This window comes from Camelus ferus, chromosome 11 (assembly GCF_009834535.1).
Source record: "Camelus ferus isolate YT-003-E chromosome 11, BCGSAC_Cfer_1.0, whole genome shotgun sequence".
Lineage (NCBI taxonomy): Eukaryota > Metazoa > Chordata > Mammalia > Artiodactyla > Camelidae > Camelus > Camelus ferus.
In genome coordinates this window covers 16,189,772-16,215,773 of record NC_045706.1, presented here as the reverse complement: position 1 = coordinate 16,215,773, position 26,002 = coordinate 16,189,772, and the positions used below count along the sequence as shown (strand labels likewise).

General features: G+C 44.2%; 1 protein-coding gene and 1 long non-coding RNA gene across 8 annotated transcripts in view; both read left to right on the top strand.

The window, feature by feature from the left end:
• The window catches only part of VTI1A (vesicle transport through interaction with t-SNAREs 1A), a 341,791-nt gene that overhangs the window by 279,074 nt on the left and 36,715 nt on the right, over window positions 1–26,002 (top strand). The gene's annotated exons all lie outside the window — the stretch shown is intronic.
• Window positions 11,252–25,678, top strand: LOC116667004. The gene is made up of 3 exons (XR_004323785.1): window positions 11,252–11,262; window positions 13,102–13,104; window positions 25,582–25,678. It is a non-coding gene; the product is annotated as an uncharacterized LOC116667004 (long non-coding RNA).

The window sequence follows — 26,002 nt, the reverse complement described above, 5'->3', positions numbered from 1 at the left end:
TCTCCAGTCTCAGGCTGGCAAAGAGTCATTTGAATTCAGGGAATCCTCCCAGTCAACCCCCACACCTATACAGAATATGAAGGAATTCTGTTATATTGGTTCAAGAAGCAGATTCAAAGGAACTGCATGCTTTTCTCCACCTACGGCAGCTCCCACCTGTCCCCATCCTCCCCCATCCCCAAACTCCCATTGCTGCTAGTGGCCCCATGTCTCCTCACTGTCCCAACCCTCCAGGGCTGCCCAGATGGGAAGAGTCAGGGAACGTTTCCGGGGTCTAAGCCACCCCAAGTATTCTCAGGGTGCTTGATGATTAAATGTTGGCGCTGTCATCAAGCAAAACAAAAATGCACTGCTGAGAAGTGAATGTGGAGAGCAGGGTGAGAAATACTGGAGTCTTCTAAGCCTGGGTTGAAAAGAACTCGAAATAAAGAAGGGAGATCATGAAGCCATAGACAAGAAGAATGTGCGGAAGTCCACATGAAGACATACGTAGAATCTAAAGGGGGAGCCGTAGACGTTTGACAGTTTCAGTAGTTCTGTTCTAAAATTTCAAAACGTGGTGCTGAGACCACCAGGATGCATTGTTTGTGGTATGTTGATTGTTGGTATGTTTTGTGTTGGGCGGGGACTTTATTTTAAGAAAATCCAAAGAGTTGGAAATAATCCAGATGTTCATCAATCCATTCTATTGATTAAATTCCCATTTGATTTAAGAGTGCAGAGATGGGACAGAACGCCCTTCCTTGTCAGTCCAGCTCTATTTTAGTGACAAGCAAACCCATTTTATACGTGAGCATTAATTTTTCTTTCTCTTAAGGTCAAAAAAAGATAAAGCCAACCTCAGGCTTATGCATACCATGACTGTGTAAGTCTTGAGAAATTTGCTGCTTTTTTTTGCAAAGTGGTTGTGAGATCTTGGCTATCCTGTAAGGTGAAAACTAGAAAATGACAATGCCATGCCCATGTTTGCTGAAGTGATCACCCCTCAGTTGTGTGGGGCTTATCTCCTGGTATAATCAGCATGGACCTCTTAAGTAGGGCTGTCTTAAAAACCCAGATCTACTGGTCAGATTTGTTTTAATTTCAGTCTAACAGCTTTAGGATTACCCCTCAAGACTATACCATCAGGCTTTTGTACAAACAAGGAGCTTACACAAAACTCCCATTATAATGGTGGCTTGAGGAGGGTGGGAAAGCCTTGTTTGGTCGATTGAGTTATGATTGTATAGGGAACAAATAAAGGCTTTCTTTCCTTAAACATAACGGTTATGTCTTGCTCTCACTAATAATGCCACATATTCTTTGGCAAAATATTTACACAGCCTGACATTATTCCTAATGTCAATGCAATGTGTTACCTCTAGGTTGAAATCCAGTTTTAATCCTATAAGCTAGAAAAATAAGTTCAATTCTGCATAATTGAGTTTTGAAACTGTTGATTCTGTGTGTATTACCATTGATGGTTGGTTGGTCGGTCTCTCCCTCCTCCTCCTCCGCTTTCTCTCCTCCCCCTTCTCCCCGTCTCTTCCCTTTCCCCTTCTCTTCCTTCTCTCTCTCCCCATATATAAGAATTAAATTGATTAGATGAATATGTATCTACCTCTCCATATGTATCTATACACATGCAACAATGTCGTTCACGCTGCAAGAAACTTTCTTACTTCCGTTCTCTGGGTATCCTCTCTGTGACCTCAATAAACTCTTTTACAATGAACTGATTTACTGGGGACCTGGACAGTAGGATGCTTTCTCCTGCCTTCCTCCCCAAAGAAGTGCAATGACTGTTCTTTGACAGTTGTTACACTAGGTACATTATAGTTTTACCTACTAGATCTTAAAGTCTCTTATAAGTAACATGGATTGGAAAGTTTGGGTGCTGGGGAGGTTATGTGATTTCAGCTGAGGGGTAGCCAAGCACTGGTGTTACGGTTGCTGTGGGTCTCATTTCAAATGGCCTTAGGGCTGCAGGCACCTTCTCCGCAGTTGCGCTGACAGCGTGCTCGAGCCAACGTGCTGCAGCCAGCGTTCCAGTTACAGCTCTGCACCTGCGAGGTGTAATGGCAGAGGCCAAAAAGGTACAAAAAAGTGAAACCAGAGGTGAAGTTCGACAAAACTAGGCTGAGAGCGTCCCCCCTCGGGAATGGAAAGCAGATAGCCATCCAGAGAGCCATCCAGGAAGACAAAGAGAGGTTCCTATGAACTGGAATGGGAACCGTGGAGAAGGCTTTTAAAAGTGAATTTGCGATGACTTTGGTCCTGTGTCAGACACTGAGTGCTATTTGTCTTCTCTAAATCCATCTTTAAACATAGTTAGGTTCTGCAAGTATATTTGGCCAGGAGATTTGAATTAGGATATTATAACTTCAACAGGACTCATTTTAATCAGCTAATTTGGCATTTTGAAAGCACTTCAGGTCATTGTAATTATGCAAAGGATATTCAGTCATTAGCTCTCACTGTACCGATTTCTCATTACTATCTACCTGGAATAGACCTGATGACCGTGAGGCTATCACTGCCTGAGAATGTGGCATCTTTTCACTCCCAGCTGCTCCCAGAATTGATGTGCGTGTTGGGTCCGGGCAACAGTGCCCTTTAGCTTTCAGAACCACATCTCCCACACCTGTAATGGATCAAGACATTTAACTATCACTAATCCGGCTCATCACAGCCAAAAGGTCTGGGGGAAGGCTACACTAAAAAAAAAAAAAAAAATTGAGTCACAGCTGGAGGTTGTTTTGCATAGCCTCTGACCCTCAGGCACCTCAAACTCATACCCAGACAGCGCCCGCCACTTGGCACCAGACTCAGAAACCTATTAGCGGTGCTGCTTTGGTTAGCAGAGAGTGAATGACTGAGCATATGACCTCTCGGTAGACTTTAAACATACCACTGGCCTTTGTTACAAGCCTCACGTCCAAGCATAGTTTTACACGCCCCACCTGCACGGAGGTGATGAGGTTGAACTGAGTACTGGCTTCTCTTCCTGTTTGTTTGTCCTAAGAGGATGTTGCCCTGCTTGGTAGCTTCAAAAAGTGAATTCAGTGGCGTGGTGATGGGTAGGACGCTGCTTCACTGAGTTATGGGACTTCAGAGCCCTGTGGTTGGCCATTTTGTGCATTACATTGGGATAAGTTGTCTTTGTTTAGAACCTATTTTGTGCTAAAACCTCATCTCAATTTAGTTCTCAGGCACTGTTTTACTAAACTGTGCTACAAGGTCATTGCGTTTCTGCCTTTGACCTCCAGCCTCACTCGTTTACTGCCTACTGACACCAAGAACACGTAATGAACTGGGTGCCAGTTGGACACCTGTGCAGCGGCATTTACAACCCTCCCCTTGGCTTATTCCTTTGATTCATGCTCTAGCACCCTTTCTGGGAAACAGCATGCCAAGAATGTGTATGGTTTCAGAGAGAGAGAAAGGAAAAGACAGAGGGAAAAGGTTTTAAAAGGTGCAGTTCTGCCTGCCAGTGACAGCATCTCTGGGAGTTATTTCAACGTTCCCAGTTGACTGATGCCTCACCTGCAGTATTGGGGAATCCACATGGCACCCTCAGGAATTCTTCGTTAAGTTTAGGGAGTTTTCCTCTTCTGTGCCAGGAATTCTTGGATGCAGTTTGAATGCACGTTATCAGTCACCAACTACTTAATCCCCACCAGCTACTTAAATCCCCCTGTAGTGCTTGCGGTGTGGGTCATTGTAGCCAGCTGCAGGCAATTCTTGACTGTCTGTGGGAACGGAGAAGACATGCGCGTGGTTAATCCACAACAGTGAATAATGCAAAGGAATCGTATTTTGAGAATTCTCTTTAGTTGGTTTTGTTTTTAGAAAACTGCTTTCCCTCCCTAGCTATAGTTTACTTAAGCTAAATTTGGTGTTTCAAATATTATATTCCCAGTGCTTATATTATATTCCCAGTGCTTATATTATATGGAGTAATGTATTAGAAACAATTAGGAAAGTATAGGAGACTGTGAAGAAATAAAGATCACTTATAATCACGCCATTAATAGCCTTTTGCTGAATGTATGTCTTGGCATTTTTCTCTTGCTACAAACACATATAGATATAACCTTTAAGTTAAGTGGAACTTTTTTCACTTTTCTGAATATTGTCGCCATTGTTCCATTTCTGTTCGTTCCTCAGAATCATGTTCATTAGCTGCATGGTATTGGTGTTATAAATATACCACAATTTGTTTATACACATGCCTACTGATGAACATTAGCATTATTTCAAAATTACAGTTACTAACAGTGTCAGTATCCAATCTTGTTCATCCAGTAGAACCAGTGCATACATGTCCTAATGTACCCTTAGAGTTCATGATGAAGGATACCTTGCCAGGTCACTTTCAATTTTCAAAACAATGCCAAACCGCAGTCCAGAAAAGCTGCACAAACACGCATTCCTACAGCAACAATTACCCGGAGTCCTTGCTGTTGTAATTGCCTCTCATCTTCACTAACCTGGTAAGTGGCAGGGAAATGGCATCACATTGTTTTACCAGTGTCTTTGTTTACTAGTTGAGATTGAGCACATTAAAATATTTGCGACTTCTATTTCTTCTTTTGTAAATTACATGTTCATCTCATTAACTCATTTCTTCTATTATAGTTATTTTTATTTTTAAATGTTGCATGTGTTTGTTTTTAATTTATCGAAAAATGTTAATTGAACACCTGTTGGGTGCTAAGCACTGCTTGGTGCTGGGAAAACAAGGGTGAGAAGGAAGACACAGTTCCCGCCCTCAGGATGGTGGGGGAAACAGACATTCATGAAATAATCACACACACATGAGAATGTAGTGGTCATGAATGCCATGAGGGAGAGCTTCACAGGGCTGCAAGACTATCTTGGCAAGTGCTTCTCAAATGTCAGTAGACATCAGAATCACCCGGAGGGCTTGTTAAAACAGATTGCTGGGCTCTGACCCCAGAGTTTCTGATTCAATAGGTCTGGGGTGAGCCTGAGAATTTGCATTTTGCAGCAAGACCCCAGGTGGTGTCGATGATGCAGGTCCAGAGACCACAGATGGAGAATCTCTGGTCTAGAGTTTTCACTGAACAGGCAGGTTTCCTGAAGAAGTGATTCTTGAGATATGAATACATTATCTAGATGCTCCTGGCATAGACAGAGCATATGCAAAAGCCCTGTGGTAGGAGGGAGTATGCAGAGAGCATGAACTGGTTAGGCCAGTGTGTCTGGAGAGGCAAGAGAAGGAAGCAAGAGGTGGGAGATTAGGCGGCACTGGTAGCCAGGGCCACAGCATACAGATGCAGGAGGATGAGTTAAGGAATGTTTAGGAATTTTGATAAGGTTGAGCATAAAGGGAAACCTTTAGCAATAAGGGTATTTTGTAGAAACAAAAATCAAAGTAAAAAATTGACTACAAAGTGATGCACCAAGTGTGTAAGCTGTAAACAACGAGAAGCTAGTACTTTCAGAGGTAAACATTATTATTCAGGGTTACTTGAAATTTCTGTTTATAAACCTTACTAAATTCCATTATAAGCTGGTTTATACACTTAGGTTCAAATGTAATTTTAGACTTAATCATTAGAAAGAGGCTCTTTCTGTAAGCAGCTGGTACCAGATTCTTACCTGCTGGTCGCTCCGGGCAACTTCGCCAAAATGTTGCATTCAGATTAATATCCAGTGGGAAAATCAGGACCCAGATTCCCATGGGCAAGAAGAAAGTGTTAGTGCCCTTCAAAGAGGAGAGAAAAGGACTTGCTCCAGATGAACGAAAAATGCTCAAGGGATCCTTAGTCCTTAGGATTAAAACCTCTCCTTTGATTCCTGTCCTAAGGAAGAGAGGAAGTGGTAGCTTTGAGTAAGGATGCTGGAAAATATTCCTGTGGACTTCATCAACCTTTTCCTTAGCTGGGGGGGGGGGAAGGAAACTTAAGATAGTCAAGGATTCTAAGTGGTTATAAGTGTTTTTAAGAAGTTGTGAGACTGGTTTAGTGGCAGGTAATTGGATGAGCTGGAAGCCAAGGGTTTCTTTCTTTGAAGCCATAGAGGGAAAAAAAATGATTTAGATGCTTTGTGAGACACAATGCTGGGGGGAAGCTGCTCTCCCACCCTGGAAATGTAATTCCTGATGGACAAGACCCATGCGAGTTGTGGTTTAGTAAGAAAGATGTAGTGGTGTTGCATTGCACTGCTAGTTCTTTAAGCCTTGCTCCATCTATGTTACATAGCCTTCATAACAGAATTTAAAAGCTACTAATATCTCAGCCATTTGTTCTTCCTTTTTTTTTTTTTTTAAGGAAATGCTTTCCATCAGCTTCCCAATCTGTGGTTTAAGCCTGACTTTTCAAACAAGGTTGTAATGATTCTAATAGTACTAGTAGCTAAAATTTATTGAGTGCTTACTGTATGCCAGGTGCCGCACTAAGCTCTTCATAGGTCTTGTCCCGTTTTAATTTGCACAACAACCTTTGGGGTTAGTACTTTTATCTTGTCCTGTTACAGGTGGTAATACCAAGGCCCAAAGGCACAACTAGTAAGTGGGGGTTCAGGGGGTTTGAATCCAGATGGTCTGGGCACAGAGTCCATACTCTCAACTGTTTGGCCATCCTGCCTTCAGTGTCTCATCTTTCCCTGAGGGCAGCAAACCCTAGCTGCAGACTTAGTGCCTTCTCACTGCTGAGTATGAAGTAAAAGCTGTCTGATCAAAAGCACAATAGAGAAACCATTCTAACGTGTTGTCCTCGTCCTGAAAACAGGCAGCCATCAACTGACAGCAGCATGGAGTATGCCAGAACACCCTCTCCCATAAAACGCGTTTGTTTAAGGGTATTCAACTAAGGGGGCCTGCCTACCTGCCCGCCTTTCTTCCCTCCTTCTTTCCTTCCTGTGTCTCTGTATTCTCCCAATTTTCTTAGTTGTAATGAAAAAATTAATAAATAAAAAAAAATTGAAGATCAGTGGGAGAGTTATCCAACTTGTTCTAAACTCAAACTCCCTACAAGATGTGGTGAGATAGTGTAAAGCCAAGAACATTCTGGGCAGTCAGCCCCTTCTGGGGACTGGTCTGGTCATCAGGCACCTTCAGGGGAGGGTGACTCGCAGGTGCCTGGGTGACTGTTGGTTCTCATTTTACTGAATCCAGCAAAGCAGGAGTCCACAGGGCAGCTGCAGAATGTCTGGTGGGATGAGGATGCAGTATCTGTTGGGGTCCTGGTCTCCCCCAAATGCTCAGATAAAGTGCATGGCCATGCTTTGTGCCATGAGCCATGGGACACTCATGTCACAAAAGCTACTTTTGTCACATATCACTTCCCCCCTTGCGTCCAGATGCCTTTCCTGGGACCTCCGTGACCCAATCCCTTCCTCCACCCCAAACCCATATGATAGGTGACCTCCAGGACAAGCCCAGCCACCTTCAGCCCCTCTGTGTCCCTACTCCAGTCTTCACATCCTATTTTGACCTGCAGTGGCTTGCAGCTCCCTGCAGATATCTGAAAAGAGAATGAAGTGATTTACATAATTAAAACAAATTGCTTGACGAGTGTGAGAATCCATTGTTGTGCTATAATGGAATGATTTAGATGCTTTGTGAGACATGAGGCTTGGGGGAAGCTGCTCTCCCACCCTGGAAATGTAATTACAGCTCCACAAAGCTCTTTCTGGAGAGACGTGGGGGCATTTAAAGCAGGACATGGCAGTTGTCTCTGGGAGAAAGCGTAAGACCGAAATAGAAGACTCTTAACCTCGCAAGTCTGCCTTCTCAACTTTAAGCAGGTGATGCAATTCCTAGAGCAGCTGCTGAAGCCTGGGGGGAACATTTGGTATCCCCCACTGACCATCTATCTACCAGTTTATCATTACAGTCGGGGATTTTTTTTTCTTTTTTGCATGTTTCCACCTTCTACCTCTATCTCTTCTAGTTCTCTGGTGCCACAGAGAAAGCATCTTTAAAACCACATTGGGATTTCAGATGAAAGACCAAAGGGACATGAAAACTAGACACCTAAATGCAATGTGTGATCCTTGATTGAATCTGGGAACAAGGTCGAAGTGGGGGGAATCTGTAAATGACATTATTGGGATAAGTGGCAGAATTGGAATGCAGAGTGTGGATTTGATGTTCATATTATATCATTGTTAAGCTTCCTGATTTTGGTAAATGTATTATGGTAATAATGTAAAGGGGCATGATGTCTGCAACTGACTCTTGGATGGTTCCCATGAAATACACATTTATGCACGGAGAGAGAGTGGTAAAGCTTATGGGGCTAAATAGTAACAATCAGTACCTCTAGGTAAAAGATACAGAAGCTCATTTTATTATTTTTGCAACTTTCCTGTTATATTTGGAATTATTTCAAAATAAGAAGTTTTTTTAAAAAGCCAACCATATTAGGAAGTAATTCTGGCTTTGTAGGACTGACAATGACTTGTTTCTTAAAAGAAAAACTGGGAGAGCTAGGAAGGAGAAAGAGCGTGCATGTGTGTAGTCAGGAGAGCTGAAATTTGCAATTAACTTTTTCCTTCAGTTTTTGCACAAACTGTAGAAAACAGAGAGGTGAAGGTGATATATATGAAGATGTGAAGAAATAGCAGGAAACATGCAAAACTTGTTTTTTTCTGGGCATAATCTTATTAGGAAAGGAAAAAATTCAAAACAAAAATGCAAAAACAATACAAAAACAAACAAAAAAATCAAAGTAAGATATGAACATCCTGATCACGACCGTGCTCTGCTGACTTTAGAACACAGAGCTGGCCTGTGGCCCACAGGGTGCGGCCAGCCCGGGGGCCTTGTGTTAAGGTTCTCACAACCAAGATGTGAGCCCTTCAGGTTCCTGGAAGGACCTGCGCTTCCTCTGATGGTGTCAGGGAGGTTTTGTCATTTAATTTGCTGGAATTGTTGGTCTCCCCTTCTCCTAAGGAAGAAAATGAGTTGACTTGGAGTCCAAATCTATTTGGAATGTTGGATGAAACCATGGAATGTCCCTGCCTTCAGGTCTTTAGCAAGCTAGACTTGTCAGCAACAGTCTTCTAGTTTATACCTCGATGTACCCCCTCATCCATGAGTTGGAGGTCCTGGGCAAGTGGTGAGGGCCAAAAGCCTTCCAGCCCTCACTTAGGTTCCGCTCTGCATGTGGTATTGAGCATGAGGGCCAAAGTGGTATTCACAAGAGCTCTTCTTGCCTCTGACATTAGCACCAATCTCTGTATCCCACTGCTCTGTATAGTATTTGGAAAGGTATATGGCGAGGTCCAGGTGGCTCACTTGTCTTTTACCTTCCTGTCGGAACACAACGACACTTACCGCGTAGCCTGGGAGGGCAAGTAGGAACCTGGTAAAGGATCCAGTTCAGAGGTGGCATCCTCAGAGGTCCATGGGGACCGGGTAGGTACCACAGCTGAGCGAAACAAGACAGGGGGTGATGATAAAAACTGGAGAGAGCGTGCCCTATCGAAAAGGCTTTTTAGAACCCATTTCACTGCTGCCATGGGGAGTGTGGGCCTGCTGAGGTCAGCCCTTCTGACTACTCCAGAAGGCCTGAATTCTAGATTACAAATCTCCCTATTTGTACAGATTGGCAAGAATTTTCTTTTATTGAAGTATAGTTAATTTACAATGTTTTGTTAGTTTCTAGCATAGAGCAAAGAGTCAGTTACATGTATATTCTTTTTCATATTCTTTTTCATTATAGATTATTACAAGCTATTGAATATAGTTCCCTGTGCTGTACAGTAGGTCCTTGTTGTTTTATCTGTTTTGTATATAGTAGTTTGTATCTGTTAATCTCAAACTCCTAATTTATGCCTCCAGCAAGAAATCTTTTTAAAACAAATAAAAACCGAACACACCAAACTAACACATCGGGCAGGTGAGATCTGGCCATGGGCTGCCAGTTGGCAACCTCTTACCTGGTCCAACCCACTCATATTATGTGTTGGACAGTTACATTCCACAAACAAGTATGGGACTCCGACAAGGTGCTGGCACCCAGAGAGGGCAAGTGACGGGCCTCCAGTCACACTGCAAAGCGCACCACAAGTTAGTGGCAAAAGTGACAAGGCATCAGGGTGTTAAAGTCATACAGGGAGTGTTCTGGTCTGACATGAAAATGAAAATTTGGCTAAAAGATGCAGCCTCATGAACAGGAGTAATTGATTCCAATTTTTTTAAAAGAAAATTAATTCGATCATTAAATCTCGTAACATCCTACTTCTGTCTCATGTTGATAGAAATACCTTCTTAACACTCACTGAGTACGTTTCTTCCTAACCACGGATAAACTGGTTTTCAGAGCAAATAGGTGCGAAGATGTAGTGTCAGCTACAACCTCTGTCGGGAAGAAAAGTACCCCTTTCCCCCCATTTTAAATGATTTATTCCAGAAATAGACTGAATGGATAGGACTTCTCTCGAAAGAAGTTTCTAGCTCTCGCAGGGAACACTTTGGAATGGAGAGGCCTTCAGGACTCCCCAGGCCCCAGGGGAAGGGAAGGTTTCCATGCACACACACTGGCCCCCTCTGCAGGGCAATGTCACACGTTCACATGTAGCTCAGGCCCACATGTGCCCAGATTCCGGAGTCAGATGGACATGGGTTCAAATCTAGGATCTGCCACTTATGAGTTGTGTGTCCTTGGACAATGGACCCAAACTCCTTCAGTGTCTTCAGGTTTAAATGGAGATAAGAATGGTACCTACCTTGGAGAGCAGATATAAAAACTGAACGAGATCTGTTCTGAGCCCCACTTAACACAGAGCCTGGCATGTGTAGTTCTCATCACCAGTGCCCCTTCTCTGACTGTGTGGAGAAAGCAACTTTGGAAATGGGCCACATATCTGCCCAGAGGGGACCCTCCACATACCTGGAGAGGGGGCCAGTGTGTGTGCATAGAAATCTTCCCTTCCCCTGGGGGGAAGGGCTTGCCCACTACACAGCCAGGCAGCCACACCACCAGCGCAGCTCCTAAAGCAGTCGTGATTTTGGCTGTTTCGGGGGGGTTGGTAAAGTTTTATATAGATACAATTCACATACCCTTCAATTCACCCATTTAAAGTACATAATTTAATGCTTTTTAGTAGCTTCATAGATATGTGCAAACATCGTCACAGTGGGTCTTACAGTATCTTCCTCACCTCCAAAAGAAACCCCACAACTTAGCTACCACTCCCCAATCTTTCCATCCCCTCAGCCCTAAGCAACCACGAATGTACTTTCTCTATAGGTTTATCTGTTCTGGGCATTTCATATAAACGGAATCGTGTGGTATGTGATCTTCCGTGGCTGGCTTCTTTCACTTAGCGTCATGTTTTCAAGGTTTGTCCACACTGTAGTACTTATCAGTACTTCATTCCTTTCTGTGGCCGAATAGCATACCACCTTTTATTTAACCATTCATCAACTGACGAGCATTTGGGGTTGTTTCTACATTTTAGCTGTTGTGAGTAATACTGCTCTGAACATTCCTGTACGAGTTTTTGTGTGGACACGTTTTCATTTCTCCTGAGTATAAACCTTAAACCTAGGAGTAGAATTACTGAGTCAAATGGTAAGTCGATGTTTAACTTAACTGTCAAGCTGTTTTCCAAAGCAGCTAGACCATTTTTTGTTCCCACCAGCAGTGTCTAAGGGTTTTGGTTTCTCCACATTCTCATCAACACTTGTTTTTATCTTGTTTTGATCCTAGCCAGGAGTGTGAAGTGTTGTCTCATTGCGGGTTTGATTAGCATTTCCCCGATGACTAAGGATGCTGAGCATCTCTTCCTGTGCTTATTAGCTTCTGTCTTCTTTGGGGAAATGGCTACTCAGATCCTTTGCCCATTTTTCAATTAGGTTATTTGCTTTTTTATTATAGAGTTGTAAGTGTTCTTTATAAGGTCTGGGTACAAGCTCCTTATCAACTATAAACTTTGCAAATATTTTCTCCCATTCTGTGAGCTGTCTTTTCACTTTCTTCATAATAGTTTCCTTTGAACACAAGAGTTTTTAATTTTTTTAACATTTTTATTGATTTATAATCATTTTACAATGTTGTGTCAAATTCCAGTGTAGAGCACAATTTTTCAGTTATACATGAACATATATATATTCATTGTCACTCTTTTTCTCTGTGCAGAGGACTTTTTAATTTTGATGAAGTACAATTTATCTATTTTCTTTTGTTGCTTGTGCATTTGGTGTCATATTCAAGAATCTATTGCTAAGTCCAAGCTCACAAAGATTTACTCCTATGTTCTCCTCTAAGAGTTTTATAGTTTTGGCTCTTGTATTTAGTTCTTTGATCCATTTTGAGTTCATGTTTATATGGGGTGTGAGGTAAGGATCCAGCTCTCTTTTTGCTGCCAGTGGGTATCTGGTTTTATAATCATGTTTAGAGCAAGAGTAAGAAACATGGAGTGATGTAGTTATCCCCTAAGAATACCTCAGCCCAGTCCACGGTGGAAGCGCATGAGCCAATAGGAGCAGGATGGGAAGAGTCAGCTTTCACAAGGGGAGAACCCTGCAGCTCCCAGCTCTAGTCTGCAAGCCACTGAATGTGACTCTGAAGTTCATAAATATGCCCATTAAGTGGGTGAAATAATGACCAAGGGGGTAATGGTACTTGTCTCTGACCTCCTTGCCATCTCTAGGCCTTTTGGGCATGGGGTAGGGTGTAATAGAAACAGAATTGACCTTTTTATCAAAAGACCAAGAGCTGATTCTTGACCACCCTCATGACCTTAGATGAGTCATTAACCTCTCTGAACCTTAGTTTTCTCATCTCTAAAGTGGGCTAATGATAGCAGGTACCCATTGTTATTGAATGAGTTCAAGAAAGCATTCCCAGATACAGGAAAGCATAGTACCTGATATCCAGTTGCTGCACAAAGCATGTGTGTTCACTCTCATCGTGCTTCTAACCCCTCTTCCATTATTGATCTAACTACATGTTAAGCTACCATGCATCTGCTACTTCAGGTCATAGAGGCCAGAACCCTGGAATCCCATACAATAGCCAATTCCAGAGGCACAAACCTGCCCATTAACTATCCTGTGCTAGCCTCATTCCCCTTCCAAGACACTAACCCCAGGAAGTCTTAGAAAAGGATGATACTTGGACACACCTTGTCTCAGCTGAGGATGTGCTTGGAAGGTGCTCAGGCCTCAACCCATCTCTTTTGCAAGTGGCAACTGGCAAGGGACAGTTGGTTGGAAAGAAAGCTTGTAGCCAAGGGACTGGGTGACTGCCCATCTGGCACAGCCTAAATATTGGAAAAGAGGGCCAAGAGGGATCTTCTGAGTGTGAACTGAGATTTTTCCCCTGAAAAATTCTTCCAATGGTGCCTACCGTTGGGTTAGGGCATAGTATCATTGCCAGCATCTGACATCTCACCTGGGGTGGGCAGCAGCGAGCTGGTGGATGTGAAGACACTGGGAGAGGCAGGAAGAGCTATGCAAAAAGGACAAGGCGTAGTAGCCCACAAGGAGTTATTGGCATAAATCACAGGATGTTAAAGCTGAGAGGAAGAGCCCCAGGAATCTTCTAGCCAACTCTTTCACTTGGCAAAAGAAGACAACAAATCTCAGAGACACTGAATGACTTGGCCCAGGCAAGGCGATGCATCGCATCAGAGATAGGTACCTCACGCACCTGCCATTGGGTCCTGAGGCCGTGAAATCTGAAGCTCAAACACTTTGATGTGGAGGGCATTAGAGAAGGTGTCACAAAATAGAGGCTGAGTGTTCAGGGCTGGAGTTGAGGGCACCAGGGGAACCGCTCAGAAGCTATCTGTCTGGGGAGACGGAAGCTGAATTAGGCTTTGAGGGCTTTCCTCTGCTTCCATTTAGTGAAAGGTCCTTCACCTAGGTATGTTCGATTTCAGCTGCAACTTCAGATGCCAGGGAACGATGGCGGGACATCTGTGACCCAGGAGGCCACTGACCAGCCAGGGGCTTCCCAGGAGCACTGCTCCCCACTCTGAACCTTGGTCTGCTCACCACACATGAGATCGGAGTAAAGTCAGTGAACTCCCGGCCCGGGGTTCTGACCAGTCCCCACGTTTAAGGCCAAGTCCTGCTTGGGGTGGCAAATTAATGAACAACTTTATGGGGGCGTATTTAGAAATAAGTTTGGGGTGATGATTTTAAGTTCTACCATTTTTTATGCACTTATTCAAGTGATACATTTGACCTGATTAATAGAAAGTGCACTGGCCTAATGTACAATATTAGGAGATAATTGCAGTGGATGAAAGTCTCTTGAGTCAATTAACTCTTATTACCTGGAAACCATTTATAAGAGGCAATAAATTATTGGGACAACACAATTAGCAGTCCCACAATAAAACGGGTTTCACGTGTGTGCCTGGAGGCGCCCCCCTCCTGAGGGCCTGTCAAGTTAAAGGGTACGTGTCTGAGGGGCTTGCTGTGGCCTTTTGTGTTCGCAGGAGTGTGTTAACATGCAGCAGGGCTGACATACCCCAGGCTAGACCGAAGCAATGAAATAAGCTTTCCACGCCTGGGAACAATGATGCCTGTGTCACGGCCAGTCAATGGCTGTTTCAGTGCCTTGTACCTAATAGACTCTCACCAAACGTTGGCCAATCTGCTGAGTGATATTTGAGGTTGGAGCTTGTGATTCTGTTTAGAGACCGTTTCTAACACTCCCACTCTTGAATTTAAAAACTGAAATCGCTTAGCATTTAGAAAGAGGGTGTTTTTTTGTTTTTTTTGGTTTTTTTGCTCTTTTCCATCAAGCTACAGGTTCTGTACTAGTGTGGACAGAGTTGGGACCAAAGGAAAGTTTTGTATAAGGATGACTAGACGGTACCTCTGCAGTAGCAAGTAAGCGTCTAAGAGTCCCACTGATCGCTTACATTAGCTTTCAATCCGGGGAAGAAGACTGTGTTGTCCCCGAGCTGGCCCGAGCTTAGCTCAGTGTGTCTTAAAACAAAAGGATGCAGGGTCCCTTTCCACTGAATCTTCACCCTGTTTGCTTACAACTAAAGAGAACTACTCTGGAATTCTTTTGCAATGATCTGAAATAACCTGACACTTACTTTGACCAATCTTTTAGTGTTTCTATCACCTAAAGCATTTTTCTCTCCACCGTTGCATTACAAGCAGAATTCCAATTCCTAACAGCAGTGGGCAGGAAAAAAACCAACAAATCCCCGAGCACAACAATGTTAATGATCAACGTTTTATTCTTACTGTGTTGACTATTTCAGCCACAAGCTCAAAGAATTATCAAGGCCGACTGCTTTAGTCCAAGTAAGCTGGAAATAATAGACTGACCAGAACTAGTGCTAAGAAGGCAAATTTATAAGTCGAGTAATTGAAAATGTAATAAAGAAGGAAACAAGTTACCATAGAACGCGGGTCTCTCTCCTGTGTGTGCGTCCGAATTTGCAGGGTTTTTTTTTTAATATCGCCGAATAACTTTAAGATAGTCTATCTGTGACTTCTTCAACGATGATAAATGTGCAATCTGATCTTTTAGAAGAATAAACAGTTCCTTGTTAATTAATTTATACAGCTGTCAGTGCAGCTTTCTCTCTCCTTTGCACTCTAAGTGTTTCCCTGCCATAGATTTTCTTGCCGTTCCTGGCAAACCTCCAGTGAGAGCCTGGGATTTATTAGGCTGACTTGGTGCAAAGTCTATTGATTGTGGCCCCGAGGGTAATAACTAAATAGAGCCAGAGCAACAAGTCAATAAGAGCATTGTTGCTGCAGCCGGCACTCACTCGAGGAGTGAGATTGTTTTACAGCAGCCGAGGGTAATCACGGACAGATCAGTGTGTTCAACACGCGCCGCATGCACCGTGTTAGAGCCGAGGACTGTTTGAAAGCTTTCAGCGGGATCGCGGGAGAATCGGGGTGGGGTACCGGGATTATGAACCCTGTGAACTCCTTCATTATAGCTTAAAGGTTTCAACTTTAGTTTTTAACATCTGCTGCAACCTCGGGGAGCCCAGGGGCAGGGCTGGTGCGAGGGAGTGCAGACACAGGCCCTGGGCCTGAGCACTAGGCGGTCTGTTCTGGTTTGGGTCCCAAAAACAAGACGGCTACGGGCTGAGGGATGCTCTCGCAGCTGCTGTCTGTCATCGAGCCAGCCATCTGTGTGAGGTGCTAGCCAGTGGCGCGACCCCCGCCTTCTTGTACCCCAGAATATGTTCAACAGTAACCATCTAACTGGGAGCTGTTGTTACCCCAGAGGAAGTCCTATCCTTGTCGCTTTCTCGCTTCCAGATCTTGAGTTGCACTGACTTAATTTTAAAAACCATTTTCTTAAGGCATGCTTAAGAGAAACCAAGCACGTCTTTCAAAGCTCTTCTTCCCTCACTGGTAGAAGTTCAAAACTCCCACTTTCACATATCTGATGATCGGTTTTTTAATTACAGAAAGCAAAATCAAAGTCCACATCAGTGCCTGTCTCTCTTTTGCCTTTTGAAGAATCCTCGCCGAGTCTCCTGGTAGAAACCTGTTTCTGGGCCCGGAGGACTAGAAAGGCAGGAGCTGGCTTCCCGGATGCGGCTGGTACTCACCAGGCCCCCATCCTCCCCGACTCATCCTGTCCGAGTGGTGTTGGGGCCCCTGGGGTGGGGTGGATTTCTTAGGCCCACTGGCGAAAGCTCTAGGCCACTGGCCCAGAACCCAGGGATTGAGCTGATCGCTGACAAGTTAAGTGCCTTCTCTTCCTGCGGGAGGGTGGAGACAGCCGCCTGGCGGCCCTTTATTACACAGAAGTTTGTCCTTTGAGTCTTTGACAGAGAGAGTAGTGTGGAGAAAAAGGCAATCTCTGGGGCTGTAAAGTGAAAAAACAAGACTTCACCAAAAGGATTTTATTCTGAATGTAAAATCTGCGTGACAAGACACCTTCCCCAGTAGTTCCTGATAATCATGGCGTTTCAGTTCCATGCCTGACACTCAGCAGTCAGAGGCAAAGCTCCCCTGCTGGGAAGGGGACCATCTTGGCCCTAAGATCGTGAGCGTGCTGGGATTCCCACCCAGTCCTCACAGGTCCCAGTTTTCTGGACTTTGATGCATTTGTCCTCTGCTCCTTTCCAAGAAAGTGCTGAAGTTAAATTAGATTTTGCCTGTATTGTCACTTAACTCACAGAAAGAAAGTTGATAGAAAGAAGCGAATAGAAATGATTGATCATAGCAGGTCCCATAATAGCCTTGTTACTCACATTATGCTAGGAAAGTGACCTTTTAGATCTAGGACCTGGAATTACCAGTCACCTGGATAAGCACCACCTCGTTTTCCCCTAATACCAAGGCCATCATTCCCAAGGTGTCGGATTGAAGAACCATGGAATGGCTTCAGGAGAGCAGGCACCTCTGAGACATTGTTCAAGTTCTTCTGCTGAAGCCAAGAGCCATCCTTACCCTCATTTATCCTCCCAGTGACGGGTGGTGACCAATGAGAGCCAAGCCCGAATGTGGCTATGTGAACCAGTTACCCATGAATAACCCCACACCCTTGTGTGACCCAGTCTAGCCTAAAGACAGATCTTTCACAGCATCTTCTATTTTTAAAACAAATTTCATTATTCTGTTCAGGACTAAGAGGTTTTTGGGTTTTTTTGGGGTTTTTTTTTTTTTTTTTTCCTGTTCACTTCTATTTGACTGAAAGAATCCTTGGCAAATCAATGGCACAAAATAAAACCTGGGAGAGTCTTTAAAAATTACTTGCAGTTTGACTCACTTTAATGAAAAGTTCAGAAGCAAGAGCAATGCCATCAGGTAGCCATCTTTCTGATAAAAAAAAAATTTTTTTTGAGAGTTTAGTCAATACTAACATGCAACTTCTGAGCGAAGGTAAGCCACTTCCTCCACTGGGAGACATAAGTGACTTTCTCATCAGACGTTTTTTTGGTTTGAATGAAGAAACTCCTGTCCCATCTGCTCAGGTCCAGGCCTGTGATACAGCAGTTTTTGACATATCAAGATGACCTAGGAGTGGATAAGCTTTGGCACAGGAAAGAAATATTCAAGAGACGTGCAAGAGCTGAGGGGAGAAAAAATAATCATAATCTGAAGTTGATTTGTAGAATATTTTCAGATTCTCAAAGAAGGTGTTTTTGTTTGCGCAGCTTTGGAAACCTCACATTTGCCTTATCACAGCTTGAAAAGGAGAAAGAGGGAAAACACCAGAGCGTACACACACTTGCAGTTCTTTGGGGGATACTAACTATCTCTCGTCTCAAGGTTTTCAAGAGTGGAGGCCACGATGTTTTCTGTACTGTGCCCTCTCCTAAGTGTCAGAGGTAGACAGAATCATTTCGGATGGAATAACGCAGGGGATAAACAGCTGAAAGTAATAGACTTGTGTGTTTGCTAGATGCTGAGAAGTCAAAGGGGGTCGTGCGTGAGCTCGTAAAACAGTGGCTGCCAGGTTCATCTGTTTAAGGGGGGGACTGGATTTTGACACAAAGACAAGCCTGGCAGAAGATATTACAGTCGTGAAACAACCGGTGATTTTTCTGTCACCAATAAAACAAGTCTGTTGTGAGTATATCTTCATAAAAAAGATTGTCCTCTTTTTGTTTCATGGGGCAGGTTATTCCAAAGTCATATACATTCGTGAGGCCAGTCCTATAGGATTGGCCTCTAAGCTGTAGTATAAACTGGACTCATTTTCAGCTGTTCCAGATAATCTGGACTTGAATTTAGAGAACATCCCTTCATCTGTTAGCACGTGCTCACCCACTTCCCACCCTGTGCTCCAAAAAATGACTATCTCGGAAAAAGATTTTTCTTTGACAATCAAATCTTCTTCAGCAACTACAGCCAGATTCACTTTGCATCACTGTATGCTTTTTTTGTTTCTTTGTTTCCTGCATCTTATGCTTTGGAAGAATCTGAAAATAGGCGTCTGAAGGGTTACTCACATAAACAGTTGAGGTCGGAGAGAGAAAAATACCCATATTTTCCATGTTACTGGTGTAGAGAAGCCGTCGTGTTCTTACAGCCACATTCCTCATTTCAGATGTGCTGTGTTGCTGAGCTCTTCTGTCCGTCAGGTTTCTTGTGGACTGCTTTTCTGTTACAAGAGATTTATTTCTTTTTTTGGCCCTGAATTGCTGATGTTGTTTAATTCTAAACTTATTTGTATGCCTGGCATTTCAATAATTAAGGATTTCGGCGACACCAAGATCCTGGTGGAAAAGGAATTTAGCAACTGCCCCCGTAGTTTGCTCCAATGCATGCGCTTGATTTCCAAATAAAAACTTCAAAGCCTTTGAAAACAAAATTTTGAAGTTCAATTTTTTTCCTCTATTCCCAGCCGAGGTTTTCTGTAATAGCCAGTGTTTACCCAGTGTTGCCCATGTAACCAGGTACTAGATGAAGCACTCCCTGTGTGTGGTCTCATTGAATTTTCATGTTAACCATATAAAGTATACATCGTTGTTCCCATTTTATAGATTCGGAACTAAATATGAGGAAAGTTAGTCACTTCCTTAAAGCCACGGGGCCGGTAGGAAACAAGATCCTCATGCTGGTCCACAGGCCAGCGTGATCTGACCTCTGCATCCCGCTCACCTCATGTCCTTCCCCTCTTCTGTCTGAGCCCAGAGCCTCTCTCAGTCCCGTCAGTGTGCCCTCCAGATAAAGGACCTTTGCCCATGCTGTGCCCCCAGCCTGGAATCTTTCTCCTGTCCCCAACCCTTCCCCTAATTATTAGCCCAGGACATCCTTCAGACCCCAACTCAATATCACCCCCACCTTAGGGAAGCTCCCTCCAGGCCCCTAGAGGAGCTTGGTCCTGTGGCAGCCCGAGGGAGGACAGCCGTCAAGGCATGCGGTCACTCCAGGTGTTGGCAGGTACCCAGCTCAGCTTCAGAACTGAACCAGCCTCTTCCCAGGCAGCCCTGAGCCCTTGACTGAGCACAGTGGGGGCCCTAGGGGCAAGCCCCTTCTGCCCGATGCGCAGTACCTCTAGTCGGACGGAGCCGTCTTTGCCCTAGAGCCCCTCACTGGGTTGGCTGAGATTTGGTCACATCTGCCCCGTGGTCTGAGGCTCTACCTGCCCATTCCTGCTTCTTCCCCCTTTGTTTTCGTAGGTGTCGGATCTGCATGATGTTCTGAGGCCCTTCCCTGTCCCATCCTGCTTACTCCCCGTTTATCTTTCACAGGTGTGAGCCTCCACCAAACGTCTTCCACTCCTGACTCTCTTTCAGCATCTGCTTTCCTCCAAGTCCCAACCGACTCACGTCCCCTCTTTGAGACTCTCCTGCTTTCATATCTGCTTCTTTCATAGCCCTGTACAGTGCTGTGGTACATGAACTGTGCACTGTGAGCGTGTGATTGTTTTGTTCGGGTCTGTAAGCTCCGTGAGCACAGGCACCTGTCGGTTGGCCCATCTTTGCATCCCCAGACTTCGGCCTCTTGCCTTTTACCTCAGAGTAGAGAGACTTGTGCTCTGGCCTGGAGCCAGATTGCCCTGCTCCAGGCTTGCTCGACCCTGTGTGTCCAGGGTCACTTCACTGGCCATAACCAGTTGAGAGCCGAGACCATCCCAGCAGCACCGGGAGTGGACCTCTGGGACCTGGAGCCCACTTGGAGAGCACACGGGAAAAGGACTGTTGTGCCAAGGCATGGATCAGGCTGGCCGGGACGAGGGACCTTTGGGGTCTTTTTTCTTGTGTGGAGGTGCATGCATGCCTTTTCTCCTTGAGAAGAAGATAGGACTTTAGCGTTTCCAAGGCCTTCTGAGTGAAAACATCTGTATCTGATTTTCCCTGTCGCAGCGTATTAGTGAAGGCCTGCTAAGGAGCAGCTTGTAGTTGACAAGACTCTCATCACAAGGTGTCACTGCCATCAGCTGGAATTACAGTGGGGCTGTTAGAGCCGATGCCCTAGCCAGATGCCAGGCTGGGTAATTACATTTGGTCTCCCTAAATTCCCTCTGGACTTTTCATCGGACACAGATTCTTCATCTCTGCCCGGAACTGCTAGGCAGTGTTTGCTAAGAGCCTTTCAGCTGCTGCCACAGTTCATTCCAAAAATGGATGCATTCCTGAACGATCACTTGTCAGGGGGTATCGTCAGGGAGATTCCTGCCTGGGAGAGGGGCTGGCCTGGTTAGATGGCCCCTAAGGCCCCATCCCCTTCCATTTCTGAGTCATGGTTCACTGTTTGCCACCTTCAAAGTACAGTGTACAAGGAACTGCTAAGAGCCTTGAAAATGAAAATACGGTCAGATCAAAAGGGCAGAACTTAGGAAAGATGTTTCACTACACACACCCTAAACAAACCTGGATGTCCCTGGGACCCAGAAACAGTCATGGTTGTGTTTTCTCTCTCTCTCGAATATATTTTGAAGACATAATTAAGTGAAGACAAAAACATATATATGTTGAATGAAAGGCGTGTAATCTCTGGGATAATTCTGATGTAATTAACAAAGCAGAGCTGCATTAAGGACAATGTGCAGTGAGTGGAATTTTCCAACATTGATTAGGCTGGACTCGAAGAGAACTGAGTCTTTGTCTGAAAGCTGCCAAATGAAAACAACTTTGGGATATTTAAATTCAGGTTGGAAATTGGTTTGAGTAAGGGATATTTAAACCACAGCTGTTCAAGGGCTAAAAACATATGAATGTATGTACGTGCATGCATACACACACACACACACACACACACGCACACCCTCTGCAGCCTCTAAAAACAAGTTAGCCAAAGGTGTACATTCCTTCTAAGTTCTCATGATCAACAGATGTAAATGTTCACGGTGTTCGGATGAATTATGGACCCTAATGAGATTTCAATACTGAGCAAACAATAAAAATTTATGCATTGCATAGTTGCCGTGGCCTTTGGCTTCATGGCTAGTGTTGCACCCTTTCAACAGCTCCAGTAATATAATATCCAGCTGGCTTTGGAGGTAAAGAAAATTCGAAGGGTGAAATGAAATTGTGAGAAATTATTTGATGGATTACTTTGTCAGAGTAATGCATGGCCTTGGCATAATTACAATGGCCACCTTAACCCTTGCGGCAGGTGGTGACAAAGGCCTGCAGGGCCTCGGTGCCGAGCCGATCCCCGCACGTGCTCCTCGCTCTCCCGGTCTCCAGTGTCCGTGGAGGCCAGGCTCTCACGGACAAATGCCGAACAAGCACATTCCTGTCCTGGTGCGGCGAGCGAGCGGAACAGCCAAAGGGCTGTGCTTTTTCCGAGAACTGTTGTCTGTGTCCGAGTGAGAAAAACCAAACAAAACGCAGACCGACCTTGAAATAAAATGGGGTGAAGATGGAAAAAGATGATGGCTATCTTTTAAAGCAATACTTAGTTTAAACATAACAGCGGACACAGGCCCGTTAATTTCTCTCTCTCTCTCTTTATCAATTCAGACCTTGAACTTAATGGTTGTCTGCCTTGTCTTTTTTAATGTTCAAGTCTTAATGTGTGATTAATAGCAGATTCCCCGTGTGTACGTGTCAGAGACCACATCCATGGCAAATCTGCCAGCGTATTTCTTAAACTAGTTTTACTTTGGAACCATAAAGTAATTCCTGTTTTGTGAATGAGAATAAACCTATTATGCACTAATATAGCTACACCCAGCATCCGCTCTTGGGGAAGAGAAGTTGGCCTATAGGGCAGGGTAGGTCACATTTCAGCGTTCTGAAGCGCCTGGCAGTGTGGCCTTAACAGTGAGAAACCACACCCGCCCGTTTCTTGGTTTTATTATGATAACAGAAATATATTTGCAGCATGTTGACAAACTCATTCGGAGTAAACAGTCGTCTTAATTGTAAGTTCTAATGTTTTAATGCTAAATCCGGCGATAAGTCAATGTTTCAATTTGGCACAGCCAACCGCATGGTCTCCAAAAATAGCCTTTGACACTTTTTAAAGCAAGTCAGTGGTGTACTTAGGCTGTTCACAAAAGGCTTCATTCTTGTCTACAAATGGCAAACCTCCCCTTCACCCAAGCGTGCCCAACTCGAGTGAGGCTGGAGAAAAATAGACACTTCCCCTGTGTTAAGGCATTTCTCCAACTCTTATTCCCATCAAAAAGGAAAGAGTTTGAAGTATATGGGGAAAGCATGCTTAGGAAAGGTTATCTTGATTTTCATTTAACACGCCCGCCCCCTGAGTTTCTGAAAGGTCCATATTTCTGCATAGCTGAAAACATAGATTCCACCCTGGAGAGATCTCCGGGCTGTTCATGTTACACTCTGAAGCCATGTGTTTTCACATCATGGCAAAACCCAAGATGTAGGCAGATCCCTTGGCCCCTGTTGGCTTTGGATTTTAGTCTTTTCATTGTTCTCCACTGTAAACTTATACAGGAAAGGACTTCTGCACCCCTGAATATAAGCACGGTCAGTAATGTTTTCCCACAGATGCCAACGATGTAGCTAACCAAGACCTAGGAGTGGTGGGTAAGGGAAAGGAAGATGGGCAGAAGTCCATGACTGCTGCGGATGGGGATACAGGGCTCACTCAGTGCCCCCAGAGGCAGCCACTCCCCTAGGAGGCTTTGTCAGCCCAATAACCATGGAAACCGATGTGGGGAAGCCCCTCCCCAGCATAGGCAGCTCTAGAGCTTCTAAGACCCTCCTTAGCCATGCAAAGGGATGGTCACAAAAATAATAATACCAGCCCTTTACTTTTATGTTGGCTATATGCTCATCACTTCATCTGGTTTATCTCATTTAATCCTTACTACAACCCTATAGGATAGGTTTTGTGATTATCCTGAGGCCCAGATTGCTAAGGACTTTGTCCAAGGTCACACAACAGAAGAGTGGCAGAGAACCAGGATCCAACCCAGGAAGACCAGCTCTGAAGCTAACACTCTCATCCTTACACTTTGCCGTCTTTCACTCTCTAGAGGTTGCCTTTCAGCATAACCCGATCCTGTTTTTCTGCCTTGTCACATTCTCTTCCACTTAGCAGTAATTTAGCAATGGGTGTAAGATGTCATTATAAGTTACTGACTTCGGGTAATTCACTGTTCTCTTGAACCATTTTGCTTAGGAAGGGTCAAAGCAGTTCTTAGCACCGTGCACTTGTGCAGTTTTGATAGCTGCGGGGAACAGACCCCCGGGCTGGTGTGTCCCCCTGAGGTCATGGCCCTGCTGCATTTTGAGGGTTCGCTGAATGCAGACATCCTCAGGACTTACAGCTCTCCCGGGAACCCATCCTGCACACCTTTATAAGTGTTCTTGGTCCTCGGTGGCTTTCACTTATGCTCTGTACCTGCCTTCCAGTGTCCAGACTGATGGATTCTGTAGGTAAAATGCCCGACATCCCTCCCTCTGCTTCCCCCTAGGACAGTGGTTCTCAAACCTTTAGGTCCCAGGACCCTTGTACATTCTTAAAAATTATCAAGAACCCCAGAGAGTTCTTGTTTGTGTGAGTTACATCTATCAGTATTTTTATATTAGAAATTGAAACTGAGACAAATTTAAATACATACGAATCCATTTATAAATAGTGACAGTAAGCTAATTACCCATGAACAAACATTTTATGAGAAATAACTATATTTTCTAAAACAGAATGCATCAGAAGGGGGCATCGATTTACATCAGTGCAAATCTCTTTAACATCTGACTTAATAGAGGACTGCTCGGGTCCCAAGTACTTCATGAATCTGTCATGATGCCACACATCTAGTAGCCTCTGAAAAACTCCACTATACACTGATGAGAGCAGGAGAGTAGGAAAGGTAGATAACATCATAGTATTATTATGAAAATAGACTTGACTTCCTGGGCCTCCTTTTAAAGGATCCCTGGACCACGTTTGAGAGCCATGCCCTCAAGTGTGGCTGATACCTACAAAGCCACACTGATTTGAATAAAGGAGGAACAAGTTCTTAAGCAGAAGGCAGGTCGTCTCCTGGGCTGCAAGTCAGCTTACCTTTCAGCAGTGTCTACTGTGCTCTTCTGGATTCACAGGCACTTCGTTCTCTGCCCCTTCCCTCCAGATCTGTAGGCCAGGCCATGCCACTCATCATGCTCATTAGACAGCAGAATACTGGGTCTTCTTTTCCATTAGACCATGAGCTTCCTGAGAACACGAGCCCCAGCTCTGTTTAAGCTCATTCTCTAATACCAAACACATGATGCCTGGCACATGACAGGTGAATTTTGCAGAAGTGAATGAAGTTCCATGATAAAGGTATTTGCAAACAATCCAGGCAAATGAATACGTTGTTTTTTTTTTAAAGGAAAACCCAAATATGTCTCCTCTTTCTCCACATCATTCATCATTCATCAAAATATTTATTGATACCTATTACTATGCCAAGCACTAGAATAGGTCATGGGTACAAGAAAGACTGAGGCAGACTTGAATCTTGCTCTTGTATAATCCCAGTTCCTGGAGGAGACAGTCAAGAAACGAATAATTACAGATGGAAAGAAAGAAAGAGGCTGCTGTAACCAAAAGGGGAGTTGAGGCAGGAGGTTGGACTACTTCAGTCTGGAAGATTGACTGTACCACTTCCCTGCTGGTATGCTATCTCCCTTGGAACCCAAAGAGCCATTTGTTAGTCTACAGACAATTTAACAGCTACATTGGGGTGTCATTTGTATACCATAAAATTTACATCATAAACCTACTGCTCAGTGATTTATAGTAAATTTACAGAGCTGTGCAACCATCACCAGGGTCTATTTTAAAAATATTTCTATCACCCTATGTGTTCCCTCATGCCTATTTGCATTGAATCAATCCCTGCTCCCACTACCAGCCCCAGGCAGCCACTGATCTGATTTCTAGATATTTCATATAAATAGAATCGTACGATATGTATAGTCTTTTGTGTCTAGCTTCTTTTGCTCACCACCATGTTTTTAAGGTTCATCTATACCTCAGCGAGTATCAGTAGGTTGTTACTTTTTATTGCTGAATAGTATTCCACTGTAAGGCTGTACCACATTTTGTTTACCATTCACCAGTTGGTGGACACTCAGATTGTTTCAAGTTTGGGGCTATTATGAATATGCTACTGTGAGCATTTGCATACAAGTTTTGTATAGACATATGTTCATTTTTCTCAGGTAGATACAT